This window comes from Notamacropus eugenii, chromosome 5 (genome assembly GCF_028372415.1).
Source record: "Notamacropus eugenii isolate mMacEug1 chromosome 5, mMacEug1.pri_v2, whole genome shotgun sequence".
Classification (NCBI taxonomy): Eukaryota; Metazoa; Chordata; class Mammalia; order Diprotodontia; family Macropodidae; genus Notamacropus; species Notamacropus eugenii.
In genome coordinates, this window is record NC_092876.1 from 244,591,431 (window position 1) to 244,608,358 (window position 16,928).

General features: G+C 38.4%; 1 long non-coding RNA gene and 1 pseudogene across 1 annotated transcript in view; one reads left to right on the top strand and one right to left on the bottom strand.

Annotated features, from left to right (window-relative positions):
- The window catches only part of LOC140509117 (uncharacterized), a 62,906-nt gene extending 55,862 nt beyond the window's left edge, over positions 1 to 7,044 (bottom strand). The window contains exon 1 of the long non-coding RNA XR_011968581.1: positions 6,873 to 7,044. This is a non-coding gene — a long non-coding RNA (uncharacterized lncRNA). The remainder of the gene's footprint in view (positions 1 to 6,872) is intronic.
- A 6,548-nt stretch (positions 7,045 to 13,592) lies between these two features.
- On the top strand, positions 13,593 to 16,145 carry LOC140507819 (neurofilament light polypeptide pseudogene; annotated as a pseudogene).
- The last annotated feature ends 783 nt before the right edge of the window (positions 16,146 to 16,928 follow it).

Sequence of the window (16,928 nt, forward strand, 5' to 3'; positions counted from 1 at the left end):
AACTCTTCAATCCGAAGAAAGTTCATTAGGTTCTTGCTGCTCAGTTACTTTAGTCATGTCCAACTCTTTGTGACCCCATGGGTTTTTCTTGGCAAAGATACTGGAATGATTTGTCATTTCCTTCTTGAGTTCATTTTACAAACTGAGGCAAACAGGGTTAAGGTGACTTGCCCAGGCTCACACAACTAGTAAGTGTCTGAGGCCATATTTGAACTCAGGTCTTCCTGAATCCAGGCCCTGTGTTTAATCTACTGCATCATCTAGCTGCCCCTCATTACATCCACAAGATCATAGATTTTAACTAGAAGAAGCCTGAAGAGCCAGTGTCCAACTCACTCATTTCAGAAATGTTTAAACCAAGACTCAGAGGAGTTAGGTGACTTATCAGAGGACATCATAGCAGAAGCAAGGATTGAACCCCAGTCTTCCTGGATCTTCATGACCCCAAATATTGTAGTCTTTCTACTATAGTGCAAATGACAAGTGATCATCTATCTGCTATTTGTGTATTTGAATGCAGGAGAGTCCTTTCCTTGGAAAGGCATTGCTGTCCAGTGGAAATTCTATCTCTTCTATACACTACCTGTGTGAACTCAGGTAAGTCCCTTCACTTCCTTAGGCCTCATATATTCTTCATCTGTAATGTAGGGGTCAGAATAGATGATTTTCTATTCCCTTCATCTCTAGATCTCTGATCCTATAACCTCCTAGGGTAGCACATTCTACCACAGGATGGCCCTGACTTAAAGGACATTTCTACTAATATCAAGCTCAAATTGACCTCTTTACCATTTCTATCCATTGCAGCTAGTTCTTCCCCCAGGGCCAAAGAGAAGAAATCTCATCTCTCTCCCACATAATAATCTTTTGAAATGTTGAACATCCCCAGTTTCTTCCACAAATTCTCATAGGACCTGGATTCCAGGTCTTCTACCACTCCAGTTATCCTCCAGATGCTAAAAGTCCTTTATGAACTGTGGCACCCAGAACTGAACATAATAGAAAGTATAGAAGAGCTCTTAAATTCTCATTCCTGAAAGCTGTCCAGGGATGTCCTGGAGACAGCCCATACCGGCTCACAAGAGCTGACTGTCAAACTTTCAGCATGAGCACTTACATCTCAGAAATCAGCAAATACTACAAATCAGGGCTTGCTTTATTATTTTATTGACTGCTTACATTTAAGAAAGTGATGACAAACATGTCAACAATGCAAATTAAACTTAAAACTGTGTCTTCTGTACATTTTTTTTGAGAGCTGGCATTAAACATTTAACGATATACCCTCAGCTATCACTCTTCCTAACTCATCTTATTTTTAATTCTTATGGAATTTGCAACCCACTAAAATTCCTAAGTAACTTTTAAATAAACAACTTCTAACCAAGCCTCTTTTATATTGTGCTTTTGAAATCCATTCTTGGATCCAAGTTTTACATTTATCCCTATTAAATTTCATCTTATTAAATTTAGCTCAATATTCTAGCTATCAAGAACATTTTAGATAATCCACTTCTTCCTGACTTTGAGTCATCTGAAAATTTCATAAACCTGCCATCTATGCCCTTATCCAAGGCTTGAAACAATATTAAGTAGCATGGTGGGAAGCACAGGTTGCTGAAACAATTTACTGGAAACACCCTCCTAAGTCTATGTCAAATCATTAATGACTACTTGGAGGACAGTCACTAAATTATTTCAAAATCCATCTAATTATTTTACCATCCAGCCCATATGTCTCCATCTTTCTCATGAAGATAGTATGAAATACTTTTTTAATCATTTTGCTAAAATCTAGACACTGTCTCTAGTATCTACCACCTTCCCCAAAACCACTAACTTAACTAGCTCTGTCAAAAAAAAGAACTAAGGTGAGTCTGGAAGGGACTGGTCTCCATGAAGCAATAGTGACTCTTTGTAAGTGTCATCAACTTCTCAAATCTCTTTAACAATAAATTTTAAGATTGTGTCAGGAATCAGATTCAAAGTTCTCTACTTAGAGTGTTGCCTTGTTTAAAAATTGGAACCGCACGTGGTCTCCCGCAATCGAAATGTCTCCTTCCCATCGTACATCATCTTTCAAATATCAGAGTATGATTTGATAAATGCATTCAGTAACTGGGGATACAGTTCATATGACAAGGGATTTGAATTCATCAAAGGCAACTTTTCTCTCTACTAGTATTTTTTCTCATTTGTCTCCAGAGTTTCATTGTTAAGAGTTTCCCAAAAATATTTTCAATAATTGCCAGAGTATAACCTATATCTGTTTGCTCACTGTCTCAGAAAAGAAGTGAGGAAAGGGCAGAGGAAAGAGAGAGTGTAGGAGGGATAGAATTTGGAATTCAAAACTTTATATAAAAATGCTTATTTCCTGAGATGCAAATATAGAATTTTAGCCCATAGGATTCTATTTATTCTACCTCAAAATCCTTGAATTCTGTTTTACTAAGATCTAGGGTTCAGGTTGGACTATGCCCAGCTTTTTTCTCCTTTGCTGCAACAAGCCCTCTCCCTCACAGAGCTCCCATGATTTTTACCCCCAGCAAATAGTTTCTCCCTGGTGGGAGTAAGCGGATCCAGATTAGAATTTCCCATTGCTAGTCATTTCAAGCTTTGTAATGATAAAATTATTGAAGTCATACCAAGAAGGTAATAGCTGTTCTGCTTGTGGTGGAGGGATGCCCAATATCATCAATATAGCATATTTCGTGCCAGACTTGTGGTTTGTTTCCTCAGATCTTTATCTATTTCCCATTTCTTTCCAGGTGTGTATAGAACAATCTCATAAGAAAATCATTTCTGCAAGCATGGCCCCAAAGTACAGATATGAGAAAACCCTCCACCCCACTCTTTTGCAGAGGTGAGAGGTCCATAGGTATGGAAGGCTCAGAGTTTTATAATGTATTCATTAATCACTGACTTTTTCTCTTCTGTTAATTTTCTTTTTAAAAAAATATTATTTGTTATATGGGATGGCTCTTTGGAAGGAGAAGGGATACTGAAAGAAATTTTTATTATGTAAAAGAAAAATTATCAATAAAATATATTTTTAAAAAAAAAAAAATTTTTTGTTTCTCCTTCAACTCAACTTCTCCCAAATACTCTGTACTAGGATCTCTGACTCTCATTCCTGAATTTCCTTACATAGATTTACCTGCATAATATATGCTAGCCAACTCTACTGTCTATTTTGCCTATCAAATTTCTTTTGTATAAAGCATATTCTGTATACCTATGTATGTATGTAAAACACTGAGCACAGTGACTGGAACATATTAAGTTCTATAGAAATATCAGCTACAATTATCATTAATCAGGTCAACAAATATCTGCCTTATTTCCCCCTGAACAACAATAAGTTCTGCTGCTCTTTTCTTTCTTTTTCTGTTGCTGGATAATTATCCGATAACACCAATAGACCTACTTTCATCTTGAAAGACAAGCAGCTGCTTTCTACTTCGATCCTCTCCCTCATTCTTCAGAAAGTTCCTCGAATTTGTTTTTCAGCTCTAAGTACATGGTACTATTTTTTTGTCCTTTTCTGTGAGATACTCTTCTGTTCTCCAGGTTTCTAAAGCACTTTACTTTTCTATTCTTTCTCCTCTGCACTGAAGCCCATTTTTTCATTTTGTTTTATTTGCTAGTAAAAATTAAGCACCCCTGATAACTCTGACTGAATCCAAAGGGTTGCACTTGAGGACCTAGAAGGCCACATATGGCTTCAAGGACACAGGTTCCCCACCCCTGAAGAGTTTGGTGAGGCATTTCTCAAGCCCTCTCACCATCGTTTTGGGGAGGGAGACTAGCTTGCACTTTGAACATAGAAATCATGTGCTTGTGGCAGAAACAAACAAATTCCTCCTGCTTTCCACACCAATGAAGACTTTCAACCTTTTCTTTTTTAATGATTTGTGTGTGTTTACACCGAACCTTGTAAGGATTCCATTAAGCCCTTTATACCCTTTGTTCGTCTCTGAACATCTGGATAAGCACCAAAAATTTCTTTTCCCTTGTCTGACTGTCTTCTAATTGTATTTTGCGCATTTGAATTTTTTTGTTTTTCAGTCACTTCATTTATGTCTGACTCTTTGTGACCGCATTAGGGGTTTTCTTTGGAATTTTTTTGGAATAGTTTTTGGAACTTTTGGAATAGTTTTTGGAACTATTGGAATAGTTTGCCATTTCCTTCTCCAACTCGTTTTATGGATAAGGAACTGAGGCAAACAAGGTTAATTGACTTGCCCAGGATCACACAGCTAAAATGGGTCTTCCTGACTTCAGGCATAGCGCTCTATGCCCTGCACTGGCTAGATGCACTCATTTGTTTTACTTACCAGTTTACTTTACCAATTCATTTGCCTTTACTTACCTTGCCAAGTTCTTTTCCTTCAATCCTATTTCCTCTTCAAAGTGTCTTTCTCCATTTTAGTTTAAATTGTACTCCTTCATACTATTGCGCTATAAGAAATGATGAACAGGAAGACTCCAGGGAGGCCTGGAAAGACTTACATAATCTGATGCTGAGTGAAAGGAGCAGAACCAGGAGAACCTTGTGCACAGCCACGACCACAGTGTGCAAGAGTTTTTTCTGGAACTTCATTGTAATGCAAGGACTTAAAAAAAATAATTCTCAATGGTCTTTTAAGGCAAAATGCCTTCCATATCCAGAGAAAGAACTATGAAATTCAATCCAGAATGTAGCAGATCATTTTCTTTTGTATTATATTTTGATTTGTTATATGATTTCTCCCATTCATTTCAATTCTTCTATGCAGCACAACTGTGGTGAAAATGTATTTAATAGGAATGTATGTGTAGAACCTATGTAAAACTGTATGCCATCTTGAGGAGGGAGGGTAAAGGTAGACTAGAGGGAGGGAGAAAGAAATCTAAGTTATAGGGTAGTGATTGTCAAACACTGAAAATAAAATTAATAAACTAAAAAAAATATCTTGGGTATTTGGATTGACAGAGTATTAAATATGTTAATTAAAAAAATAAATTGTACTCCTTCAACTTTTCTTCAAATTCTCTTGAATTTCTTCTCCACTAATTTAATTTTGAATTTTCTGTAAAAATCTGAAACCTTGTAAGTTATCTTCAGAACTGCTTTCTTAAATAATTTGTCCTTATTGTCCATATTCTTTCTACCCTCCTCCCTCCCACCACAACTCCAGCTGCCCCCTCCTTCCTCCACTTCCTCAGGCAGTTTGCCCAGCACAACTGCACCCCCTAGAATGGACCTCCTTGTTACTTGCTTTTAAACTTAATTTAACAATTAATTATTGAACTATGTACTAGTCCTTAATGGAATAAAAAGCTAGAAAGTTATTTCACCTTTGGATATGTATAATCTCATTGGGAAAAATAAAGCAGCCTCATATGAAACAAACAATAATACATTAATACTTCAATGCATCCATAATCTCACTGATGTATACACTCCCTCCAATGGTGCATATTGCAACCCATCCATATTTTCTCATCTTGTGCTATTTTCGTATCTATGTTTATGTCTTTTTAGATAGCTAGATAATAAAGTAGATAGAGCTCTGAGCCTAGAGTCAAGAAAACCTGAATTTGAATCTATTCAAACTCCTAATATCAGTCTGACCATGGAGAAGTCACTTCTACTCTATCTGCGTCTGTTTCTTTAACAGTAAAATGGGGCTAATAATAGTACCTACTTCACACGATTGTGGTAAGATTCAAATGAGATATTTGTGAAGCACATAACTTGGCTGAGAGTAAGCACTTAAGATATGTTTGTTCCCTCCTTACCTTTCTCTTCCATAACCCTTCTATGAGACATCCATCTCATAATACGACACAAGATAGTATGATGCTACCAGAATACAGAGAAAGGAAAAATGAAAGTGAGATAAAATAATTGAAAGAGGAGGTTTCATACAGGCTAAGTTAAGATTCAGTGGTCAGGCAGATTCTGACTAGACAAAGAGGATGAAATACATTATCCTTTCGTACAAACAATATGAACAAAGACGAGGAGGCAGGAAAGAATAGGGCATATTCCAGAACAAAGATGAAGCTGAACTGACAAGAGAAGAGGGTCCATATTGGATCCAACTGGATTACAAGAAATGAATTATTAAGGCAAAAGTAACATTCAATTTCATAACTTTGCATAGATTGAAATAAAACCAATTTTGCCAAGAACTGATTAACTCTGACCATCAGAATGATACCTTTTCTAATGTTATAAATTGTAATGTTGATATTTATAACAATGTCAAAAGCAAAACACTTAACTGTAGGTTACTTATTCTTTTCTAAATATTAATATTTCTGTGCTGGCTGTTTCTTCTGCCAGGGATGTCTTAGAAAGTAATTCTTCCATAGTATATAAGTTCCTAAGAATTGAGAAGTCTTACTTGTGTTGTCCATGTCCTACCCTCCCTCCCCCTCCAAAAAAAGAAGGCTCTAAGTTGAAGCAATGTGCTTGGTAACAAGGGCACTGGATTTGATATCAGGAAGATTGGACCTGCCACCATTTTTTCAGGCAAATCCCTTAGCGTTGGCATGTTGGATCTATTTCTGAAAAGAATGGAACATTGTTCTATGGGCCTCAAATTCCTCATTTTTTAAAAGATTGAGGACTAAATGATTTCCACACATTCTCTTCCAACTCAATAAATAATGTTATGATTCTAAGAATTTCAGACCAAGTAGACAGTACAAGTCATGTTAACATCTATATAAATAATGTTGATAATTTAAGAATGGCAAAATGTTGTGGCATAATTCAACTACGTTGGATAGGAAGCTAGCACCCTTTGCTACTACCAGGACAGAGAGACCAGAGCCAAACCCAAGAGAGAGTATCTAGGGTATTATTATAGGGTACCAACCACTGGGGTATGCACTTCTTACTGGAGATAATCTTCTGCTTCTTTGTTCCCATACCTCATGGCCTTCCATGGTATCTTGTACCATGTGACATCACAATGCTTCCACAGAAGCACCCTGACTCCATCTGCAGCATCCTACCCCATCTCTTTCTGGAGATTTGCCAGCATGACAAGATTGTCTGGGGTGGATTGACCTTTATACTATCTCCACCCTCAACCTGAATTTGTCCCTGACACCAGAATTCCTACTTATGGCTTTGTGACATACCTTGCTATAATAATCACCATTTTTTTATGACTTTGTGATACAGAAATACCACATATTTCTTCCACCAGTAGGAGAAAAACTCCAAATGCCTTTAAGGACTTAAATCTCATTTGTAACAACCAAAATCACATATCATAAAAATATTTTTCCTTCTAAGTTAAATTTAAGGAATAATCAAAGATTAAATTATGTTCTATGTTAGGCTGAGAAACTAAAATTCAAAAGTCTACTGATAAATTGCAAGTCATAGCACTTAATGTGGAAGGATTTGATCTTTTATCATTCCTCTCTCTTTTACAGTGAAGTGTGCTATGGCTGGATAAGCTCAAATTGGATTAGAGAGAGAGTTTTTAAAAATAATTTCTATGGCTTGTCATCCTAGGTCTTCATATCTAGGTTCTGATCATTTCATGACATCTCCTTCTCTAACCTTTATTAATTATTCACAAAAAAATCACTTTGGGGAATTCCCTAATAATCACAAACAGTTATCTAAAGGAATTCAATTCTAAGTGGTTCTAATTCTTTGAGGGGAAGAAACCACTTCATTGAGTCCATTTCTTTTTATTCTGCAGCTTAAGATACTATGGGATACATGTGTATTTATAAAGAAATTATATTTTTGCAGACATTCACGCTAAGGACAATGTTTTAAGACTTTAATAAGCCTTCTTTTTATGACTGAAACATTCCCCTTTCTCAGCTCTGCTGACTGGAATTCCTAATTTCTTCCAAAGCTCAGCTCAGTGGCTCTCTTACACATAGTGCCTTTCCTCATCTTTTCTTATTATTACTGTTCTTTACCTTTCATCTTGGAATTACTTTGCATTTCGTTTGTATGTATTTTGTCTTACCTTATCTGTATATGTATAGTCTCCTCAAGTAGAGTATAAGCTCCCTGAGAACAGGGATCTTTGGTTTTATCTTTGTATCTTCAGCCCTTGGCATAGTATCTGGCATGTAAGAGATTCTCAATGAATGCTTGTTGAACTAAATCAAATAGGACCTCATGCACTAAATAAAAATGTAGATGAAAATTTTCCCAAGTTTTTTCCATGTATGGTAGTGAATATCCAAAATAAAATAATATTCTTTAACAAGTACTCTTTGAAGACTGGTAATATGGTCTCCTTGGATCCCATTTTTCTTCTGAATAATAGCAATTTCTGGATATACTTAAGCTCCTGAAAATACTGCATTGTTAAATTGACATTGAACCTGAAACACTCTAAACACAGCTAGTCCATTCAGTATAACACAGATGAGTCCTGTACAGTGAGACTCCATATAGCTATCATTCTATTTCTGTTCTGAAAAAATGATCATAACCTTGGAAAACTTAAAAGGTACTTGTTGGGAAATTTGGAATGGCCATGCCAGGAAGTATCAAATATGATTATGGTCATATAAAAGGAAGGAAAATGTAAATGACACTTCTTTCCATGGTGATTGAAAAAGTAAAAGCAGAGCAGTTCTGTTTTTGTCTGCCCTGCACAATGATCAATTTCTCTGCTCTGTTTATTTTGGTTGCAATTCAAAAGTAGATCTTCTCTTTGTCATTTTTTTAGTGTTTAGCTCATAGTATCCCATAGGGTTGATAAGATTTATATAAGAAAGCATACTTTTTGCTTTACAGATGACCCAGTTAAAAATCAATTACCATTTGGATTGCCATGATATTTCGACAAAATTCATTTTAACCTATGGCTCTTGCTAAAAACGGTATTTGTATTGAGCTCTCAAGGATAAAACATTTTCACCGTATTGTAACCTGACTTTTTATTTTTACTGTGACTGTGAGTAAAACTCAAGTGGGTCTTATACAAACTCATTATGAGAGCTTGGGCCCTCTTGGCACTCTGTTGTTGGTATGGAAATCCTCTAGTATAATGGAAAGTATTCCCAAGTACTGTCTTTACAAATCATGGCCAAAAACTACATTCTCTAACTCTAAAGGCTTTGCAAGCAGCAGACATGAAACCACTCCAGTGACTCAGAAAACGACCTTACTTCAACGTCTTTCTATTTCCACATTTACTTTCCTTCCACTGATAGATGTTTGTTTATTTTGTTCTGCCTTTTACTGCATTTTGTCACTAAGCAAAGCTGCTGTCGATACAACTTCCTAATTTATTGGTACAGACGGTTCTTGCTTTACATAAGTGGACCATTCTGAAGACCTCTACTAAAACAAATTTTATGTAATGCAAATTTCTCCAGAGATGTGGGGAGGGAGGACGGAAAAAAAGAAGGAGGTGGCAGACCATGGAGTTAGGGGGCTGGTGCATAGTTCAAAGGGGAGAAGGGGTAGACAAGTGGATATGGACACAGACAGGGGGGGATGGAGGAAGAGAGAGAGACACACAGTAACAGAGTTTTGAAAGAAGACAAAAGCAGGGAAAGGAGGATTGAAAAGGGGAGCTGACAAGGGCACTGACAGCAATGGTGGCTGTGGCCTCTCCTCTCTTCAATTCTTTTCTTTTCTTTTGGAGGGTGTTTTTTGTTTGTTTTTCTTTTTCTGTTTTTCTGTTTATGGGGGAAGAGGTAGGTGGAGCTCCAAGTAAGGGCAGGAGAGTTAACATAGGTTTCTGGGGGGAGATTTCTTTAAGAACTTTTTGCCCAGTTAAATTTCCATAGTGTGAATTTATGTAAAGCAAGAACTGTAGTTGTTTCATGAAAAAGCAGACTATCTGATCTGTGGGTACATTAGTTGCTTGATTCTACAGCATAGTGGGTAAGCATAGATTATTTTCTAAAATGATCTTTAGGTTCAAATTTATGTGAATTGCTAAATCATATAATGCTACATTAAATAGTTGATCAATATCATTCTATTTAATAGTACAACAACATATGCATGAGTTGTTTTGTTTTTCCAACATAGAAAGAAGGACCATCATGAAGAAAGTTGTGGTTCATCTCAGAAAGTAGTAGAAGAGAGAGAACAAGACAGACCTAATGAAATTTCTGAAAGCATGAGAATCACAGATAGTAACAGAGAATAGGCAGAGGCAGTGATTAATGGTGGTGATAAGCATAAAAGAGGGTAAGATAGTATGGAAAAGGAAAAGAAAGTGGCAGAAGGTCAGAAAGATAGAACTGTTACCAAGGAATTCTCAAAAGACAGTTAGAAACAGAAGGTGAGGGAAGAAGGGAGAGAACACATGAAAGAGTTATTTTATGTCATTTTTAAAAAATTTGCTCAGACAGCATTTATTATTATTCATCCTTCATTTTTGAAGACAGCCAAAGACATCATGGGGTGATGTCTTGACTTGTGCATGAATTGGATTTAAACAAGGCAGAGTTGCACAACGTCATCCGTCTCACTCTCTCTTCCAGAGCAATCAAAGTCCAGTGGCAAGACAGAAGTCAGGAGTATTGGCAATGGCCCAGGGTACAGTGAATGACCTTGGCATCTTTGATGTCTGCCCAAGCTCTAAGCACTTCAGGCGCCTTCATGGCAATTTGAATAAATTGTTGTCATCCTTCCATTTTTCCAGGGGAAGTCTTCACACCCTTGGGGTAGACATCCCCCTAACTCACCAAAAGATCTGAAGCCTTTTGGCTACCCTCAATCCGAGCTCCTCTCAACTTCTGCCAAGAGGGTTTTATAAGAGTGTGGTTATTGTGCATGCCACAGCTTCTTGGAGCCACAGGTGAGAGGTGAAAGATGGACATGGTCTTTACAATTTTCCAAGTATATCATTATAGCATCTGAAAAAAAGAGATAGTTTTATTACCTCATTCCTTATTCTGATTCCTTCTATTTCTTTCTTTTTTCTTGTATTGCTATTGCTAGAATTTCCAATTCAATATTGGTGACAGTGTGGAATCCTTATTTCACACCCAGTCTTACTGGGAAGGCTCCTAGCTTATCCCCATTATAAATAATATTTGCTGATGGTTTTAGGTAAATACTTTTTTTTCAATTTAAGTAAAAATCCATTTACAACTATACTTTCAAGTTTTTAATAGAAATAAGTGTTGTATTTTATCAGATGCTTTTTTCTGTATCTATTGACATAATTATATGATTGTTTGACTTTTATTATTGACATAATAAATTATATTAATAGCTTTTCTTCTGTTTAACCATCCCTGCACTCCTGGTATAAACCCTATTTGGTCATAATGTGTTGTAATCTTTTAGCTAGTGTTCTAATTAGGATTTTTTTCATCCATATTCAGTTGATCAATAATTTTTTTTCTCTGTTTTTACTCTTCCTGGTTTAGGTACCAGTATCATATCTGTTTTATAAAAGTGGTTTGAGGGGATCCTTCTTTGCATCATTCCAAATAATGTATTTAATAATGAAATTAGTTCAACGTTGTGTATGATAAAAATTCACTTGTCAATCCATCTGGTCCTGGTGCTTTTTTCTGAGGAAGCTCATTTATGGCTTGTTCAATTTATTTTTTTTCTAAAATAGGTCTTTTGAGATTCTATTTCTTCTACTGCTAATCTAGGCAATTCATATTTTTGTAAAGATTCTTCCACTTCATTTAAATTGTTAAACTTATTGGCACATAATTAGGCAAAATAATTCCTTATACTTGCTTTAATTTCATCTTCATTGCGCACTCTTTTCATTTTTAATACTAACGATCTGATTTTCTTCTCTTTTTTAATCAAATTATCCAGTGGTTTATATATTTTATTGTGTTTTTTTTTTCATAAAATGAACTCTTAGTTGGCTAGTTATAACTTAGTTAGCTGCACCTCTTAGCAATACCATTACTAGGTCTGTTTCCCAAGATAATTAAGGAAAAAGGAAAAGAACCCATATGTTCAAAAATACTTTTAACAGCTCTTTGTGTGGTGGTAAAGAACTGGAAATTGTGGGGATGCCCATCAATTGGGGAATGGCTGAACAAGTTGTGTATGCTTGCAATGGAATAGTACTATGGTTTAAGAAATGATGAGCTTGATGAGCTTAGTAAAACATGGATAGGCTTACACAAAATAATGAAAACTGAAATGAGCAGAACCAAGAAAAGATTGCATACAGTAACAACAATATTTGAATGAAAAGGTCATTTTGAGTTTAAAAATATCCAAATTGACTACAAAGAACAAATGAAGGAAGACAACATCTGCATCCAGAGAAAGAACTGATAAAACATGTATATACAGAATGGTTTTATATATGTATACATATATACATATATATGTATACATACACACATATATTTGTCTAATAGTAACCATTTCTGTGGGAGGGGCAGGGGGAGGGAAGAAAATAAAGAGAAAAAAGAAAGTTACATGGTAACTTTATTATATATTTAAAAAGAGGAGCAAGTTGTACATAATAGATTTGCAATTTCATCTACAATCATCTTTTTTTTAATTCTACTATGTTATGGAAATGCTTGTTTTATTTCTCAAGTATAAAATAAAATAAATATATATTTTTTACAAAGGTAGATGAACAGCCCTGAAAATGACTCAATAAGCCCACACACCAGAGGTGCTAGTCCTCTCTGAATATCCCATACACCTTTGAAAGAGAGCTGAATTTGAAGTCAGAAGACTTCAAAGTCTACTTCTGTCTCTTTAAGTCTACAGAATTTGGGCAAGTCACTTTAAGTTCTTTGAGTTCACTTCCTTATCTGTTAAATGAGAAATTTCAACTGGATGGTCTTCAAGGTCCCTTCCAGTTGCAAGTATATGATCCTATGATCTTAGAGTCTCAAAAGCAAAGGCTGACATGAAAGAGAAATATTATTTCAGAAAGACTATTACCTGAACAACTAAAAGAGACATTATCATTTTATCATGAATTATTTATGTATACGTGTGTATACATACATATGTGTGTGTATTCCATGAACATCCTTCTAGTATCAATATCTATCAACCATTTTAAGTGATTTTTGAAAAATATTGTAAATTAACAACCTATGTCTAATTTTTTCAAGAAAAAAGAAGGAAGCATTACATTTTCAAACTGTGTTAATTCTTTAGGTCTCTCAGATGCTAAGAGATATTGTAGATGGAGAATTAGTTAATATTGTAAATCAAAAAAGCTTGCATATGACAGAGGTAGTGGGATCATTTCCCATATTCTGCAGCTTAAGTTCAGAGGGCAAGAAAAATTTCACAGTTCATTACAAAGTGTGTAGTTTATGTGTATTTCCCTCATGGCTCAATAACTGTGTTCAAAGTGCAGTCTGTACTGCCTCCTGGGAGAGAAGAAAAAGGGATTTGAGAAATACCACTACCTCAGACAGAGTGAAATGTTCTTTTAAAAATGGATGAAGGTGGCTTCCAGGAGTGAAGCCAAGATGCAAGGACTCCTTGGAATCTTCCAGAGGTAACACCTCAAATTGAACTCTAGAGTAGCAGAGTCTATAAAAGGTCAGAGTGAAACATTCTTCCAGCCTAAGGCAATTTTAGAGTTCAGAAACAGAATCTGTGGCATGAGTGTAGAGATTGGCCCAGAGTCCACATGGAGGTAACACCACTGGTGGAACTAGGTAATAGCAACTGAAGCAGCTGCAGCTTCGGAATCTGGTGGTTCCCATTGAGCAGATCTGGATATTCTTTCAAGTATCTTACCATTTCGCTCTTGGTGCCACACCACAGGTGGTAAAGGGATCTGGTAAGTGATCAGAAAGAGAATATACGGGGCCCCTGTGCCAGCACTGGAGGCAAGGTCAGACTCTGTTTGGCAGCTCCTTTGCCTATTCCCACTTCTGGATCATATTTCAAGAACAGAGAGGGATTCTTTCAGTCAAAAGGGAGTGGAAGCCCTGAGGCACAGTATCATTTCTGGTCCCAAGCGCACGAGGACCCTTCCTGGGAAAGGACCAGAATGCAGACCAGGAGAGTAGTGACCACACCTCTCCCCCATCACACTGCGTTGAAAGCAATGAAAACTTCCAAACTCTCAGAAACAAAGCTCTGAAAATAGCAGTACCAAAAAAGCCTGAAGCCTGAGACAGTGCCTCTGCGCATCCCACACACATGCTAGGAGCAGAGGCCCAACATTAACATAAAATTCCAAATCAAGAAATAAGGTTGGGGAAAGGAGCAAGCAACGATGACAACAAAAAACCTGACAATAAAAAGCTACCATGGAGACACGGAAGATGGAAGACACAAACTCAGAAGACAATGAAGGCAAAACAGCTACAAACAAAGCCTCAAAGAAAATGGTGAATCGAACACAAGCCCAACAAATATTCCGGAAGAGATTTTATAAGTATCTTCAAAGTCAAATAAGAGTGATAGAGGGAAAATTAGGCAAAGAAATGAAAACAAGGAAAGAAAATCATGAAAAGACAATTAACAGCTCGTTAAGAAGAGGCACGAAAAATAATGAAGCAAATAACACTTTGCCACGCACAGCCACGGGTCCTCCTCCCCTCCTCTCTCCTCCCTATCTCTCGCCTTCCTCCGTCTCCGCCTGGCATGCTGGCAGCAGGCAGGCGGCCAGCCAGGTGGCAGACCCACCGACTTCATCTACCTGCAGCATGAGCTCCCTCTGGCTACGGGCCGTACTGCCCCACGGGGTACAAGAGGCGCTATGCCGGCCCCCTGCCGAAAGCCCACGAGCGCGGCATCGCCTCGGTGCGCGGGGCTACAGCAGCTCCGCGTGCTCGGTCTACTCCAGCTACTCTGCTTCCTGGCTCCTCTGCGACGCCCTGCGTTCACCGCAGTTACTCGTCCAGCTCGTCGCTTCTGGCCAGCCTGGAAAGCTTGCACCTGAGCCAGGTGGCTGCCATCAGCCACAACCTCAAGTCCAGCCGCACGCAGGGGAAGGTTCAACGATCGCTTCGCCAGCTTCTTTGGGCACGTCCACGAACTGGAGCAGCAGGACAAGGTTCTGGAAGCCGAGCTGCTGCGGCTACAGAATCCGCTCTCTGAGACCGGCGGCTCGCCATCGAGGACGCGAGCGCCCAGAAGCAGGCACTGTGGGGCGAGCGAGATGCCCTGGAGGAGACCCTGCGCGCCCTGCAGGCGTGCTGAGAGGTGGTCTCGAGGACTCTGGGGGGCGCCTGATGGAGGCGCACAAGGGCACGGACTCGGCTGCTCTGGCCCGCGCTGAGCTCGAGCTGCGCATCGACAGTCTGCTGGACGAGATCGCCTTCCTCTAGAAAGTGCTCGAGGAAGAGATCGCTGAGCTGCAGGCGCAGATCCAGCAGCTGATCTCCGTGGAGATGGACCTGTCTGCGGCTCAGTACGAGACGTGGCCAAGAACCTGCAAAATGCGGAGGACTGGTTCGAAAGCCGCCTCACCGTGCCCACCGAGAGCGCTGCCAAGAACACCGACGCTGTGAGCGCAGCCAAGAACGCAGTGTGGGAGAGCAGCCGCCTGCTCACGGCCAAGATGCTGGAGATCGAGACGTGGTCGAGGCCCTGGACGAGGCATGGAGGAGGCACGGACTAGGCTCTGGAGAAAGCTGCAGGAGCGAGAGGACAAGCAGATCTCTGACATCGCGCCCATGAGGACACAATTAACAAACTGTAAAATGAACTGAGAAGCACCAAGAGCGAAATGGCGAGATACTTGAAAGAATACCCAGATCTGCTCAACGGGAAGATGGTTCTGGATATTGTAAGTGCAGCCTACAGGGAATTATTGGAAGGTGAAGTGACCAGACTGAGCTTCACTAGTGCTGGACGTCACACCAGAGGCTACTCCCAGAGCTCCCAGGTCTTTGGGCATTTTGCCTTACAATGCTCTCCAGACCAGCTCATACCTGATGTCTGCCCCTGCCTTCACAAGAGGAACAGATTGAAGTGGAAGAGATCATTGAGGCAACCAAGGCAGAAGAAGCCAAAGACTAGCCCGCTCTGAAGGAGAGGAGGCCGAGAAAGTGGAGAAGAGGAAGGAGGTGAAGGGAAAGAAGATACCAAGGATGAACCTGAAGACAAGGAAGGTGAGAAAGAAGAGGGCGGTGAAAGGAGGAAGCCCAAAAAGAGGGAGAGAAGAAGGAAGGAGCTGCTGCAGAAGAAGCTGGAGAACAGAAGAAAGGTTGAGTTCCGTTTTCCTTGACTATTTCAGGTTTCCCCCCAATGAGGTCAACAATTCTACCACTATGCAATCTGTTGAGCACTGAATGCTGTAAAGAATAAGAAACCACATTAAAAAAAAAAAACTGAGATGACATAGATCAAAAGTGGTTGTTGTGCTAAATGTCTTCCCCTATGCAAGAGTATTTGGTGTGCTTCTTGATAGCTTTAGTGGCTTGCTGCCAGACTGCACATGATACATGCTTATGAATTCTGGGTTGACAGTAGTATGGATGATTCAGACATTTACAATAAAAAAAAAGCATGAATAAACAAAGTCATTGATATAAGTGTTAAACTTGATGAAAAACATAATTAAATCTTTGGAAATCTTTGGTGGTTAGAAAATAATGATCCCAACTTATGTTCAAATAAAGTGTCCTGAAATGACATTATAAAAGAAAAAGAAAAGAGCACCTTAAAAAACAGAATTGGTCAAAAGGAAAAAAAGAGATACAAAAATTCACTGGTGAAAATAATTATTAAAAAGTATAACTGGCCAAATGGGAGAATTGGCCAAAAGCTGACTGAAAAAAATCATTCCTTAAAAATTAGAATTAGGCAAGTGGAAGCCAATGACTCCATGAGATATTGAGAAACAATAAAACAAACTCAAAAGAATGAAAAATATAGAAGAAAATGTGAAATATCTCATAGGATAAAAAACTGACCTGGAAAGGAGATGAGGGAGAGATAATTTTACAATTATTGGATTATCTGAAAGCCATAATGAAAGAAAAAACCTAGATATCATATTTCAAAAAAG